The sequence below is a fragment of the Pogona vitticeps genome, chromosome 2, assembly GCF_051106095.1.
Source record: "Pogona vitticeps strain Pit_001003342236 chromosome 2, PviZW2.1, whole genome shotgun sequence".
Taxonomy (NCBI): Eukaryota; Metazoa; Chordata; class Lepidosauria; order Squamata; family Agamidae; genus Pogona; species Pogona vitticeps.
The window spans coordinates 284684428-284699924 of record NC_135784.1 but is presented as its reverse complement, the minus strand read 5'-3'; the positions used below and the strand labels follow the sequence as shown (position 1 = coordinate 284699924).

The window sequence follows — 15497 nt, the reverse complement described above, 5'->3', positions numbered from 1 at the left end:
TTTCCAATCCTCTGGCCATATAGTTCCTAGGCACATTGATTTCTATTGAGTGGACTGCAGCTACGTTTGGAGAGAAAAGGAAATTTTAAGGTGGCGGCCATGGGGCAGAAGATGTCACAGTCCTTGCTATTCAGAAAATCCTAGAGCTTCAAATCTGTGAGACGTGGCTCAACTATACTGGTACAGTTTATCATTTATCGTGATTAGATCATGATAAGCCAGTTAGTGTTCTAAGTTGCATTTATTAACCTTGGGCCATTATCATTACTAATCAAGTATATAATGTAGTAAGGAGGCAAGGTATATCACCATCTTTGGATACAATCCAATTAGAGGTAAGTGCTTTTAAGTCTCAGTTGAACCTCTGTGGATGAAAGGGTAAGGCAAAATGAGTAAATCTTCCCCTGAGATCAACATGACAGGTTTGTGCACAACTTTGACTGGATTCTGCCTATAATTTTGTTTGGCCTCAGCTCAACTCTGTAAGGGAGGGCTGTGTTATTCTCACATTTCAGAAAGGGAATTGAGGTCACCCAACTGAATCTGTAATAGAGGTATGATGTTTGTTTCTTAGCCTTTTATCTGTCTCTCACTCATCCAGTCTAGCAGACCACACAGGCTGTCTTTACAGCTTACTCTGTATTTGCTTAAGTAACTTCTCCTATGTCCTGAGAATTGCCATGAATATTTGCAGTCAGTTTCAATGCAATGTATATAAGTCAATCTGGCCAAAGATTCAACAGGAAAGGCATTTTCAAGTATTTCAGTATGTTTACTTTCAACCAAATCCCCAACAGAAGGAGTATGAATGACGTGTTCATCACAGAGTTTGCTCTGAGGGATGAAGGAGGGGATTTCTTTCAAAATTTTACCTCAGACGTTTGTTATCAACTGGGTTTTAGTTGCGTTTGACCCCTCTCCTCAATCCCACACAAATAATTCTGTCATCTTAGAACTGAAGGAGAAAAAGATGGATGCCAATACTGAATCTAAGCTAGAATTCCTAAAGGCCAAAACCCAGATTTTATTTTCCAGTAACAGGCTTTAACTCTGGAAAATGTCCTGTATGGTGATGGATCATATACAGGAGGGTTCCCCCCTACCCCCTTGTGTCCCCTTTCACATCTTCTCCAGCCAGTACCATGGAAGCTGTAGTCAGTATCTCTTTCCTTCAGCATGGAACAACCATAAAAGTCCCCTCAGATACTGAAAACAATATATTAGGGCACACTGCAGTTCAGCAGGCTTTAACCTCTCCAAGCAACTTTCATTTCTGAAATTAAACACTGCTAGAAAAGGAAGTGGAAGACTACCAGAACACTCTCTTCTTGCAAAGAGTTTTTTAAATCCATTAAAAGCTGGAAGTAAACCATTTTTTAAAAAAAATGATGCTAATGATGATGGTTGTACTAAACAGATATGGATTGGTAAAATATTTAATTACTGCTGATATAGCTGCCAAGCTAGCTAAGATGCCCTGCTAAGGATGATAGCATCATGGTCCTGAAGTGATACTTGTAGCTGTCAACCTGAGTTAAATTTTTTTAAGCTTAAAAGCTTGAAACGATATGTAGTGCGTGTTTGAGTATAATTGATGCCACATTGGATTGAATGCAAGTAGATTTTTTTTAAAAAAAAAAATTAGACCTGCCACAGACATTTACCATGAATTTGGGGGGCACTTATATTTTTTTCCTGAATTATCCACAAAATCTGGTGTGCAGCTTGAGAAAGAGGAATTATTATTGAAAGCTAGCTTTTTGATTTTTTTTAAAGCAGGTATCACCTGCTCTTGCATTAGTAGAAATGAACTTACAGAATGGAAAGGAAGAGCTTGGTACCTTAAAAAATCCCCTCCTTTCTATATTTGCCTAGTTGACATTTAATGCAATCACCAAAACATTAGGCCACTTTTAAGGAATGCTCAGCACTGGCCAGTTGCCATGGTGTATTAATGCACATTTTGTTAGGTTAATACATGTCTCAGCTACACTATTCAGACATAGTATCCAAGGGAATGTCTCAGTCCATATGAACAATAAATGCTTGTCCGTATTACAAAAGGAGTGCCAAATGCAGCAGAATATATATATTTTCATATGGAGCAAGTCAGAGCCTGGACAGAAATGTATTAATGGAATGATACAGAGTGAATTGCCAAGCTCAGAGTGTTCTAATATATCTGCAGAATCTTTTCATTGCCGAATTAACAAAATTCCAAGCAGCTCACATACTCTAGAAAACTACCCTTGAAATATTACACAGATTTTATCTGTTGAAAGGGTTTAGAAAGTGCCCTTTAGGATCTACAACTGAGACTTCTGTTACATTTATCAGTCAAAGAAAACCTAGGTTTAAAGCAAAGTGCATATCAACACTCAGCTGTTGTCAACTTCACTTTTAATAATCTGAAAATGGGCTGCAGTTACGTGTTTAAGAAGCAAGAGCCACCTAATTAAGTGGAACTGAAGGTTGCTTCACAATGCATTTACATCTGTCGTGACTTATGTGTTTAAATCAGACATCAGCAATCAAACAGGAAAGGCAACAAAATGCTCACATTAAACAGGAAAGTTTTGGATGGTCCATGCAGGTATGTGATGCTGTATTCCTGGGGGGGGGGGGGGGATACCTGTACACCAATTATAATTGAGAATGAGAAACTATAACAGAGAGAGAGAGAGATTCTTGCCAAGAGCACAAAGGAAGGTGCACATGTAATAAATAACAATCAATTATTTGGATAGTCTTGAATGTGACAATTTTAGTTAGAAAAAACTTCTACCGAATTGAGTTTTGAACTGAACAGCATATCTGTTTATTGATTCCTTCCTGGACTTCATCCTGCCTTTTGGCCTTTGTAGTAATGCTGAGAAATTCACATTTTTTCCTAGTAAGTAACCTTTTATTTTGGTAAGATGAGAGTACAGCATGGGAAGCGGGACCCTACAATGCCAAAATGTCTACTGTAGCTATGAGTTAACTGCTGATCACTAAGTGCCTCCCCTCAAAAGAAATCTGGGGCTCCATTCTGGTTTATGAGGCACCCTTGTGTACTTAGTAATCAGTGCAGTGCATCTACTTTAAAAGCTACATTTCACCCTATCATCCATACTGAATTCATTCTTTAATAACTGCAAGATCATTCTTTAAGTGTGGATAGTTACCTTTAAAAAAATTGTACTGCAGCTCTATAGTGAAACAACAAGTTCTGTTACTCTATCCACTACACCAGTGGTTCTTAACCTTTGTTACTCGGATGTTTTTGAACTGCAACTCCCAGAAACCCCAGCCAGCACAGTTGGTGGTGAAGGCTTCTGGGAGTTGCAGTCCAAAACTCCTGAGTAACCCAAGGTTAAGAACCAGTGCACTACACCACACTGGGTATCATCATGAGTAACAAATTATTTGGCAAAAATTAATGCTAACAGGCTGAGTATTAGCACTCACAGCAGTGTTCTCAAACTGAACCTATGAAAGTAACAACCGTTTGGATTACCTAAAAGTGAGTACTGTATCTTGAGCAGCCCTTCCAACGTGGAATTTAGGGCCACGTGGAGCTTGTATAGCTATTACTTGGCTACTATAGGCCAAGCTCCAATTGCTTTCAACTGACTGAAACTAGTCCCGGTTAACTGCTGTGCATATTATGAAGTATGGGAACATTTGTGCCTAAAACCTGGCTTTTGTGCAGGTGGAACAGAACAGCAAGATTGCACTGCACCAACGTACTGGAAGTCTCTTTTGGTGTCCTGGACTGTCTATGCAGGGCAGAGCAGGTATTGCAGCAATGACTTTCATAGACACTCAAACAAATAGGAACATTTGGAGTTGGCAAGAACCCAGCACTTGAACTTTGGTCTGCAATTAGTCTGGACTAGGACAGCTAATTATTACATTTTACACAGTGATGTATTGCTTTGGTCAAGAAAGCATGAGGAATTTGCAACCAATTTTACAGACATCAGGGTTTCTCTGATCTTTTATTCAAGATTTTAACAAAATGCAAGGCAAAAGCTATGGCCATAATGTTACAAAAAAGTTTAAATAATCTCTCTTGATCCTAGGTTTTCAGTAGCAAATCCAAGAGTGTATCTACTGTAAATATTCTATTTTAAAAGAACTTCCAGGACCCCTCAATCACTATAGCCGGCCACTATGCTGAGGGCTGGGCTATTCTGGGGACAGTATGCAAAAGAAGTGACTTTTCCTATTTCTAGTTTTTGAACACATTAATGGACACAGCTTTCAAAAGCAAGAGCACGGATTGTGTTATATACCATCAAGTGGGAAGTGACTTACAGTAACCCGAATAGGGCTTTCAAGGTAAGTGAGAGATCTGAGTGGTTTTCCTAGTTCCAGGTGGCTGGATAGTTCAGTGGTTTAAGCATCTGGCTGTAGAGCCAGAGGTTGGGAGTTCAATTCCCCACTGTACATCCCAGAAAAGTCAGCTTGTGTAGCCTTGGGCAAGCTGCACAGTCCCAAGGCAGTCCCAGAAGAAGGGAATGGTAAACCTCTTCACAATAATGTCTACCTAGAAAATCTTAAAAGGGTCGCCATAAGTAAGAATTGACTGGACAGCATATCCTCATCCTCCTTTATCAGTTCCACTCTCCTCCCATGTCTGAGAGTTTTCCATGTTTGAATAGGGCTTTGAACCCATGTCTCCTGAGTATTAGTCCATTACCCTGTCCACTACACCATACTGCAATGGCATTAATCACTTCAAATTAGAGTGCAGAGATCCCTAGCCGCACTTTTAATAACACAATTTAAGTGGGGAAGAGACTGACTCTCACTTCAGTTTATATTCCTAAATGTAAAGATCCCTCTTAGCTCTTGTTACTTAAATGCAGCTGAAAATATATTTGCTTGTGCAAGTCTTGGGAAGGCTGTGGAAACCAACACTCCATCTATTTATTTAATGATCCTGACTGATAGTTTTATCACATTTTGCTATATATAACAGAATTATGATTGAATGATGTTTGTATGCTGTTTTATGTTTTGTGTATGGTTTGCATTGTCCTGGACTCTGGGAAGAAGGATAAACAAGTAACTAAATAAATCATAATAAACAGAGTCAGCAAATATACAGAAAGGAAGATTTCAACTACAGATGGCTCGAGAGAGAAGCAACATAGTTCAGCCTGCTGGGTTACGTCCCTGAGAGCCAATGATACAGGAATATGAGTCAGTCTGTACTTTCCAAATTAAGACAAAGCTAGTAGTGGGAGACTATACAAATTATTGTCAGGAGAGAAAGTGGGTAGGGACAAAATGCAGGTGGTGGCCCATTTTCCCTCCAGAAGAATGTGATTCTCTACAATCTAAAAAGTCAGTTTGGAAGCACAAATTTCTCATGTTTTATTTTTGCATTCAGATCTGGCATCTAATTTGGAATTCTTCCAAGTTCCATAGTGCCAGTCAGGCACTGGCAGAGAAGTTACTTTTTTTTTACCACTTCCAAGGGGATAGCTGTGTTAACCTGTTGCAACAAAAAACTAAAGTCTTCTAGCACCTTAAGGACTAAGAAACAGTAATCAGAATACACTTTTGTGCACTGCACCTCACTTCTTAAGGTATGTCTTATGTAGGCTGCAGTCTGGAAAAAAAAATTTGCAAAATGATTTTTTAAAGATATGGTTTTTAAGGTTCCGTAAGACTGGCCATTGGGTTTGTTGACTACAAATTCCAGAATCAACTGGCTGGGGGACTCTTTTGGGAGCTATAGTTTAAAAGGGGGGAGGCAAAGTAACTCTTCCAAATTGTGTGATCCAGACCAAAATTGCCCAGACACAGCTATTGTCTGAGAACCAAAAGAAACCTGGTTTTTGGCATCTCACAATTGCTAAGTTTCTCTTGACAAGAGGCCTCAGCAAAGCATGTTGAAACAGACACCTTTTGTTTAGAAGAAAATGTAACAGCCTGAAGGGCAAGAGTAGCAGCTTACTGCTGAACACTTCCTTATGCAAGACTTGCCACACCGCCTGGACCTATTATTTTCTACAGCTGAAGGCCATATTTCACATAGACGTGGGTTCTTACACAGATCATGTATGAATTTCATCCAGTATAATGAAGACAGTAAAAAGCACCTTTTCCAGTAAGCTGAACATTAATAATGATTTTGTGTCATCAAGGTCAATTCTGACTCATGACAACCTCTCTCAGGGTTTGCTAGGTAGAAAGTACTCAGAAGTGGTTTACCATTTCCTTCTGAGGGCACACTAGGGCATGTTCAGCTTGTCCAAGGCCATATAGGCTGGATCTATTTGCAGGAGGCACAGTGGGGAACTGAACTCCCAACATACAGCTCCACAGTCAGATACCTGACATGTATTAAATGTTTTTCACTATGCTGCCTGGGTATTCTCAGGGCTGTTGTCCAAAAACTACAAAACCCACCACTCTCAGAGACACCTTACCTTCTTTTTTTTTTTTAAAGGGGGGGGGGAGTCAATGGAGTTATAGGTAATGAAAAAAATTAAAAATATAAAAATACATTTTAAAACACATTTTAGCTGTTTCAGGTCTGATATTCTGCAAATTTTCTCGGTGTGTGTTTTAGGGATAGAGCTTCCAAAATGAATTTTTTCTGCCTGGACTGAGTGAGGAGGCAGGACATTGCCAGCTGGGAGCAAGTGAGTGAACTATACTATGTAGCCATGTTAATGTGCAGCTGTATTTGTTTTTCTTTCTTAAAGGCTTGTAGCACCTTTAACAGATTTATTGTTGTTTGAGTGTTCTTGGATTAAATCCATGTCAGATGCATGAAATGCAATTGTCAAGCCTCAGATTTATATGCACAGTATTCATGGTATTAGGGATAGTTAGAGCTGGAAAGCAACAAGTGACAAGCAACACAATTAATTTTAACTAGTTACCTCTGGCAACAAGCCAGTTAATTAGTGATTGCAAAACTATTGTTAGGTTTAATAAACAACAGCTACATTACTTTATGTGCAACCATTAATACAAGTTACTGTCAAAAGTTACTTTTCAGGGTCATTTTAAAAAGTTTTGAACACATTCCCAGATTTTTTCAGGTTTTATGCCATTCTCTTATCATTCTTAAGTATCAATGTATTTTGCATTTTGAGAAACATGTCCAAAATGCAGTATCAGACTCAAGCTGACAGAGGGTATTTCCTTGTATTCTTCAGGCCTGTTGGTAATGCCAATACAATGCATTAACAGCACGCAGTGCAGTACTCTTCATAAAATTGGAACAATGGCAACTGTAACTTGGATGTCAAGAAGTATCAAGTAAGGAAGACAACAAGGTCATTTTAAAATGCAGTGTCCTGAGTTCCTGCAGGGTGGAATCAGGGTGAAATGGGATGTAGCAAACAACTGTATTACAAACAGTGGCTATAAAGTTTCAGAATGCTGCTTTACACTGACTGGGATGTGTATGCTTATCATCTCTTAAAATAAACATGATTCTGACAATTCTTTGTTTCTTTCTTATTGTTGTTGTTGTTTAGTTGTTAAGTCGTGTCTGACTCTTCATGACAAATATTACAAAGTATTACAAAGCACCAATAGCATTCTTTCTCCATGTTCCTTTTCCAGCCACTGTATGCACCCCTTCCTGCAACATTCTTGACAGTTCTTCCTGGGCTTTTTTGGGGGGAAGGGTTTAGGTATTCCCCTATTAATTTCTAATTTCCTAATATTTCTTCAAACCTTTATGAAAACTTGCTTTGGGATGCAGCTGCTGTGTTGGCACCATTTCAGAGGATAGGGCCAGAATGAAAAGCCATTTCTTCATTTATCTTATTCATCTATATATAGGAAGCCAGCATGGACAGAATAAGACTTCTGCAATTGCTAAAATAAAATGAGAGAGGCTGTTTAAGTAGCTGGCAGTCCACAATATATGGCTGGTGAGCTACATTCGCCTTAGGAGTCAGAAATTGTCCAAGCTTGCCAAGTCTCCTGTGATTCACTCCCCTGTGGTGCAAGGCTTGGCTCACTCATTGGAATCATTTGGATGTACTGTCTGGTTCTGCCAAGCAGTCCAGCTGCTCTTAGAGACACACGTTCATGTGGCTCCCATTGAATGGGCAGACTGATTGAAGGGTGCCACGGACCTTGTTCCTCATCCTCACAGACTACTCAAATTTCTTAAAAAAAACAAAACACAATACAACCCTTATTATATTTCAGAATCTGTTCACTGTCTAACAGGCTCCAAATTTTTCCTCCACATAAAACCCAATTATTCCCATTTCTCTCTCTTTTTAAAATAGGGTTGGTGATGGGGAAGGTTTCTGTAGGGAGCAAAGAGCAAGAAGACAAGATTTTTCAAAATAAAAAATTAAAAGCTTGTAGGAATAAGTTGTTCTATTGTGTGTGAGAGAGTGAGAGCAGGAAGGATACACACGTGCACACACACACACACACACACACACACACACACACACAGAGAACTGGTTGCAGGACAGAACAGGTGGAGAGACTTATTTGTTGTTGTTTAGTCATTAAGTTGTGTCCGACTCTTCATGACCCCATGGACCAGAGCATGCCAGGCCCTCCTGTCTTCCATTTCCTCTCAGAGTTGGGTCAAATTCATGTTGGCAGCTTTGATGACACTGTCCAACCATCTTCTCCTCTGTCGTCCCCTTCTCCTCCTGCCTTCACACTTTCCTAACATCAGGGACTTTTCCAGGGTGTCTTCTCTTCTCATGAGACGGCTGAAGTATTGGGGCTTCAGCTTCAGGATCTATCCTTCCAGTGAGCACTCAGGGTTGATTTCCTTCAGAGTGGATAGGTTTGATCTCTTTGCAGTCCACAGGACTCCCAAGAGTTTCCTTCAGCACCACAATTCAAAAGCATCAATTTTTCAGCGGTCAGCCTTCTTTATGATCCAGCTCTCACTTCCATACATCACGATTGGAAAAGCCACAGCTTTGACTATGCGGACCTTTGTCGGCAAGGTGATGTCTCTGCTTTTTAATATGCTATCTAGGTTTGTCATTGCTTTTCTCCCAAGAAGCAGGCGTCTTTTAATTTTGTGCCTGCTGTCACCATTTGAAGTGATCATGGAGCCCAAGAAGGTACAATCTGTCACCGCCTCCATATTTTCCCCTTCTGTTTGCCAGGAGGTGATGGGACCAGTGGCCATGATCTTAGTTTTTTTTAATGTTGAGCTTCAGACCATTTTTTTGTGCTCTCCTCTTTCACCCTCATTAAGAGGTTCTTTAATTCCTCCTCATTTTCTGCCATCAGAGTTCTTTAATTCCTCCTCACTTTCTTGCCACCTTTTCTGTATGTCTTCTGCTTCTGTTAGGTCCCTGCCATTATTGTCCTTTATCATGTCCATCTTTGCACAAAAGGTTCCTTTAATATCTACAATTTTCTTAAACAGATCTCTGATTTTCCCCTTTCTATTATTTTCCTCTATATTTTTGCACTGTTCATTTGTCTCTCCTTGCTATTCTTCGGAAGTCAGCATTCAATTTTCTGTAACTTTCCCTATCTCCCTTGCATTTTGTTTCCCTTCTCTTCTTTGCTATTTGTAAGGCCTTGTTGGACAGTCACTTTGCTTTCCTGAATTTCCTTTTCTTTTGGATGTTTTCTGTTGCTGCCTCCTGTACAGTGTTACAAGTGTCTACATAGAACTGGTCAATTTCAGCCTCTTCAGCATTAGTGGTTGGTGCATAAACTTGGATTACTATGATGTTGAAAGGTCTGCCTTGGATTTGTATTGAAATCATTCTATTGTTTTTGAGATTGTATCTCAGTACAGCTTTTCCCACTCTTTTGTTGACTATGAGGGCTACTCCATTTCTTCTACTGGATTCTTGCTTATAGTAGTAGATATAATTGTATGAATTGAATTCACCCATTCCCATCCATTTTAGTTCACTGACACCCAGGATGTCAATGTTTATTCTTGCAATCTCCTGTTTGACCACATCCAGCTTACCAAGGTTCATAGATCTTACATTACATCATCGATCACTGGCAAATTTAGGAAAAACAGTAGTCCAAAAATGTGGGAATGCACGTTTAATCTGACTGAGCAGTAGGCTGCACTTACCAGCTATAGCTACTCATTTCTGCTTCGTGCCCACAAACTGGGCAAAGACATTAGGTTTAGGACAAGAGCAAGGAACCATTCCTTATAGACCAACTCATGAGTTGACTCTCAGCCTATCTTTTGAAGCAGGGGTGGGGCAACATGCAGCCACCCTCAAGATACTGCTGGGGAGCAACCTTCAGCACAGGCTACATCGCGGTTCAACAAAACTGGATGGCGAAAACTTTTTCTTCTTTATAAAAACACTTTGTCGGCTCAGTAACAGAGCTTGAGAAAGTTACTTTTCTGAACTGTTGGAATCCCTCAACTAGCACGACTGACAACAAACACACTGCAGAGAACAAATGGAATCCAAAAACTGATTTTCTGTACCGGCATCCAACACCATTGGAAACCACACAGTGGCCATGTTGGCTCAGGGATTCTAGAAGTTGTAATTTTGAAAAATGTACTCTTCCAAGCTTTGCATAACACTGTTGGGGGTCAAGAGAGAATAGTGCTAAGGCTACTCTTGATCCTCTTGCTGCTGATTTGTAGTTCTATGCAATTCTTATGGACAGGTGGGGAGAGGAAACGAAAAGAGTGGAAAACTAGTTCATTATGCTGACAGACAAGGAATACTGGAGCACTGCATAGTCCTGTTTGTCACTCTGAAACACAGAGTATCACGTAATAGGGAGGGAACTGAGGAAATGAAGTGGCCACCCATCAGGATGTCTTCCGAACAGATTGCGGAATATTATCACTAGCGCATTGAAAGATTAGCAAATGTCTAGTGAACTGTACCAACCACATTTTTCACAATCATCTTAGGGAATCTGGGCTCTTTTTCCTTCTAATATTTTAAGTGGCTACACAGTTGGAAAATTGTGTGAGTCAATTCTTTATAATCCCTTTTTACATAACAGCATGACGGCTTTTGTGGTTCTCCTGCATGTCATCCAGAAAGATTGCCCACTTGATGTAAGAGATAAGGATTGTGTGCTCATTTTAAGAATACTACATGTTTATTAGTCAGTCATTTAACCTGTGTTTGCTTGAGTTTATGTGTTGTCTTTACTACACTTTGTGGTCCTATTGCCTCAGGAAACCAGCCTCAAGGCTAATAAATGCTAGCATGGCACCACAAAGTTTCAGATAACAGCTAGCCAACAAATGGGGATGTCTGGGGATGGTTTGTTTGACATGACAGGTAAGCCGCTGACCCACGTCATAAAACTAAACCACAGCAGAAATCAAATTGCCCTTCCATACGTCAGGAATGAAAACTTAAGAAATCCTTGCTTTGCTTTCCTTAAAAATAAAGGTTGATTATTTCACAATGCCATTTCAAGTAGATGGATTACTGGGGGGGGGGGGGGAGGAGGTAGTGCACATCCTTGCAGGACTCCTTTGCCATTTCTCAGAAATAACTGGAAAGTTCAGATCAGCATATGTCAGCTATGAAGCTGTGCTTCTCACATGCTGCCCACCTGAGGCAAAATTTGTGTAGTCACTGTCAGAGGCCCATGAGATTCATAAACCCGTCACCATTCCTCAACTTTTGGAGTAAGTCAGTGACTTCAACTAAGTGACACCCAAGAGTTTTCCTTCAGCTGAGAAGTTTCCTAAGAATCACCCCTTCCCAGCATGCACACATTCCAAAGACAGCTGAGGCTACTGACAAAATTACTAGAATGCAATTTCTGACTTGAATGCTTGGGGAACGAGGTAAAACATAATAGCCAGAATCCTGTTAGTTAAGACTCAGCATGCAACAGCAAATACTTATGCTGTGGCAATCTGCTGCTGTGATTTACTTGGACTGAATTATGTCTGCAGAAATATATCATAAGATTATGGTCATATATCAAATTACCCCTCTCTGAGTGAAATCTATGAAAAATGGGGAACAACCAGTGCTTAATTTCAAACATAAGAGCTGCTGGCACACAAGCTTTTGAAAACATGCATTACTCATCAAGAAAATTTCCCAATAATTCCTCTGTTTGTTCTTTCTTATTACTCCTTATGGTACATGGTGGAATTCAGAGACAGGAAACATGGTTGGGCTGGGGCACCAAATCTTGCTTGTTTGCTTTGTTTGTTTCTGCATTTGTATCCCACCTTTTTTCAAATAAGAACTAGGCAACTTACATGACCCCGATTACAGTGGTGCCTCGCTAGACGATGATAATCCATTCCACTGAAATCGCTGTTTAGTGAAATCATCGTATAGCGAAAAGCCTTTCCCCATTGCAATGCATTGAAACCTGTTTAATGTATTCCAATGAGGAAAAATCTGTTGTCTAGCGAAGATCAGCCATAGGAAAGCCAGTTTGCGAACCGCCGATCAGCTGTTTAAATAGCTGTCTTGGGAATCTTAGGTCCTGAAAACACCTGTTTTGCGAGCACGGAGGGAGCTGTCAAAATCGTTGTCTAGCGAAAATCGGTTTGCGAAGCAGGGATCAAACATTGTCCAGCGAAATTCCCCCATAGGAATCACTGTTTTGCGAATCGCTATAGCAATCGCAAAAAGTCAATGTCTAGCGAAAAAACTGTCATGCGGGGTAACTGTCTAGTTAGGCACCACTGTACTTTATGCTCACAAGAACCCTGTAAGGTAGTTCACGGTGACAAAATGACTGGCCCAGGGCCTCCACCCCTACCCTGAGCTTCATGAGTTAGATTTTTGTGCACTATACCTTGGCATGGCCTTGCCTGCACCTCCTCTTGGTGCACTTGTCTTCAGCCTGTCAATGTCTAAATAATTTTTATGAGGAATGTGGGCCACCTGAAGCTCCGAGAACGGAAGAGTTAAATGCTTACAAGAGAAATAAAGCAAGGTCACTGAAAGGGGATATAAATGGAATTCTGCTTGACAGCAGTTAAATATACTGCTCTGTTTGATCAATTGTTAAATATAGGATCACACCCTTTCCATTTGAGTTTGAGATCATTTGTCCCCCAGGAAGCACAGAATTAAAACTTGGTATATGATATTGTTTCTCCTTATATATTGAGGCACTGTGAATACATGGAAATGCTCTGTGCTGCCGTGTAAGAAGTAATCTGGACAATTTATATCCTGTATAACAGCTGCTTTCAATATAATTGTTAAAATGTTTATGTTTAAAACCTTTCTCTCTCAGTATGCTAGAGTTAAACTACAATGCCTTCATAAATTATACCTAAAATCAGGAAGCAGCACACTTTATATATGCCAGGTAGTATAATAAATGAAAGCTGTCAGGTTAATTATTACTTCCAAGTTTCTTGCAGGGTTCTTTTCATTCATATATGCAAAATATATGAATAAAAGCCAGACATAACTGTGTCCAATTATGTCTTCTGAACTAGAAGTACCACCATCTCTCAGTCATCACCGCCACTGGGCATCAGGAGAGTAGCCTGCCTGATGATAGGAAGCACTACATCTGGAGCATCTTAAACTGGCAGAAGTTGAGGTAGAGCTTCTCTTAAAACTTGAGAAGATGACTTGTATGGGGTAAACCAGACTAGGGTTTACCACATTCCTGAATGGCATGCAGACATGGAACACACTGTGAACTGTCATTTTTAAACAATGCACATCCTTTGTGGGTATAACATCCATGAAAATCCAGGAAAAATGGGGATTTCCCATACTAGTGAAAAAAAAAAACCCAGCAAGATACATAGCCAAAGAAGAATGAGAAACTCACCCTTTCTTAAAATGTGTAGTTATTTATCAGTCTTGCAAACGTTAGCAGAACAACAGTAGGGTATGAGGGCAGTAAGGGGAAAGTTCCTTCAATCTGCACTGACTGGGCTTATACCTTACCTTTGCATTCAGATTCTGGTTAAAGAGAGCAGGGAAACATTGATCCAAGTGGAACCCAACTGTGAGATGATGCGTCAGGAAATGTGACATTCAGGAAACAACTTGCAGTAGACTAAAATATGGTAAGGAACAAAGTCAGGACTGCCCCACTGAATTGAACTTTTAGTTCATCTTCTCCATTATTGTTGATAGGGGCTCTCTTGGGAGTCACGTAAACACTCTTTCCTAGTCCTTCCTGGAGATACTAGGAACTGAAAGCATCCATAGCATGGGGTGGGAAAGATATGTATCCAATCACTAAAGTGTTTTGAAAGTTTATATATTGCAGTGGACCCAGACTTAAAAAGTTATGCTGAAAAAGGTAAGAAATCTACATTTATAACTTCAGGGTCAAACAAAAGAACTTAAAAAGTAGTTCTTTACTTATTCATTATTCAGACATAACTTTTCAGCATTGGTGATGCTGTGTTCTCATTTGGTTTCAGTTAGTGGGATCCCAGGGAATAATGGTTAGAGTACATTCGTATATAGGTCTATTCAGAAGCAAATCCCTTGTGTTTCCAAATGACCTTCTTCCCAGGTCAAACTTCAAATCTTTGTCTCCTTCTTGCATGTGATTCCTAAATAATTGGCAGAGCTGACTAATATGAGGTCACAGGAACACCACAGGCAAACAAACTAAGAAATTGCTAGACGGTGACATATTATTCTAATAAGTTTGGATTATACTTCTTCTGTGGGTATGCCTAACTTAAAGATCCTTTAGAAAAGGAAAAATTACACTTGATGGCCCCTAAGTCAAATACTTTACAGGTTAGCAAATGCATGCTGCTTTTGACAGAAAAATAACTATGAAGCAAAAGGGGGAAGGAGCTAAAAATGTATGAACTTCCAGCTCAGTGCTCAGTTGTTGGTAAAGTGGTATAATACAGTGGTGCCTCACTAGACGATGATTATCCGTTCCTCTGAAATTGCTGTTTAGCGAAATAATTGTCTAGCAAAAAGCATTTTCCCATTGGAGTGTATTGAAACCTGTTTAATGCGTTCCAATGGGGAAAAATCGTTGTCTAGTGAAGATCAGCCATAGGAAAGCTGCTCTGCGAATCGCCAATCAGCTGTTTAAATCACTGTCTTGCGAAACGTAGGTCCCGAAAACACCTATTTGCAAGTGCGGAGGGAGCTGTCAAAATCATCGTCTAGCAAAAATCGGTTTGCTAAGCAGGGACCAAACATTGTCCAGCAAAATTCCCCCATAGGAATTACTGTTTTGCGAATCGCTACAGCGATCGCAAAAAGTCAATGTCTAGCGAAAAAACTGTCATGCAGGGTAACTGTCTAGCGAGGCACCACTGTAGATAAAACCATCAAATGCACTATAGATGAAGGAATTAGCTGAAGACCTGCCCTCTAAGAAAGCCTAACACTCTCCAGCTTAGCTCAAAAGATTATTTCCATAAATTCAGAATAGAAATAAGTCAATATAAATGCTGCTGACAGAAAAAATCCACCAAATTTGGGATCCAAATCAAACAACAGCACATCCTGCCAAGATAGCTTTCTGTCTAGCACTGCAATCCTATACATTTCATCTTCTGAGCAAGTTACACTGCATAAAATGCAATAGGGTGGTTTCAGATGAAGCTT

General features: G+C 40.0%; 1 protein-coding gene and 1 long non-coding RNA gene across 7 annotated transcripts in view; one reads left to right on the top strand and one right to left on the bottom strand.

Annotated features, from left to right (window-relative positions):
- The window catches only part of PDE4D (phosphodiesterase 4D), an 811089-nt gene that overhangs the window by 66753 nt on the left and 728839 nt on the right, over positions 1-15497 (bottom strand). The window lies entirely within an intron of this gene.
- Positions 62-15497, top strand: part of LOC140704980 (uncharacterized) — a 20201-nt gene continuing 4765 nt past the window's right edge. Inside the window, exons 1-2 of the long non-coding RNA XR_012084539.2 lie at positions 62-6644; positions 7167-15497. The exon at positions 7167-15497 is cut by the window's right edge and continues 4765 nt beyond it. This is a non-coding gene — a long non-coding RNA (uncharacterized LOC140704980). The remainder of the gene's footprint in view (positions 6645-7166) is intronic.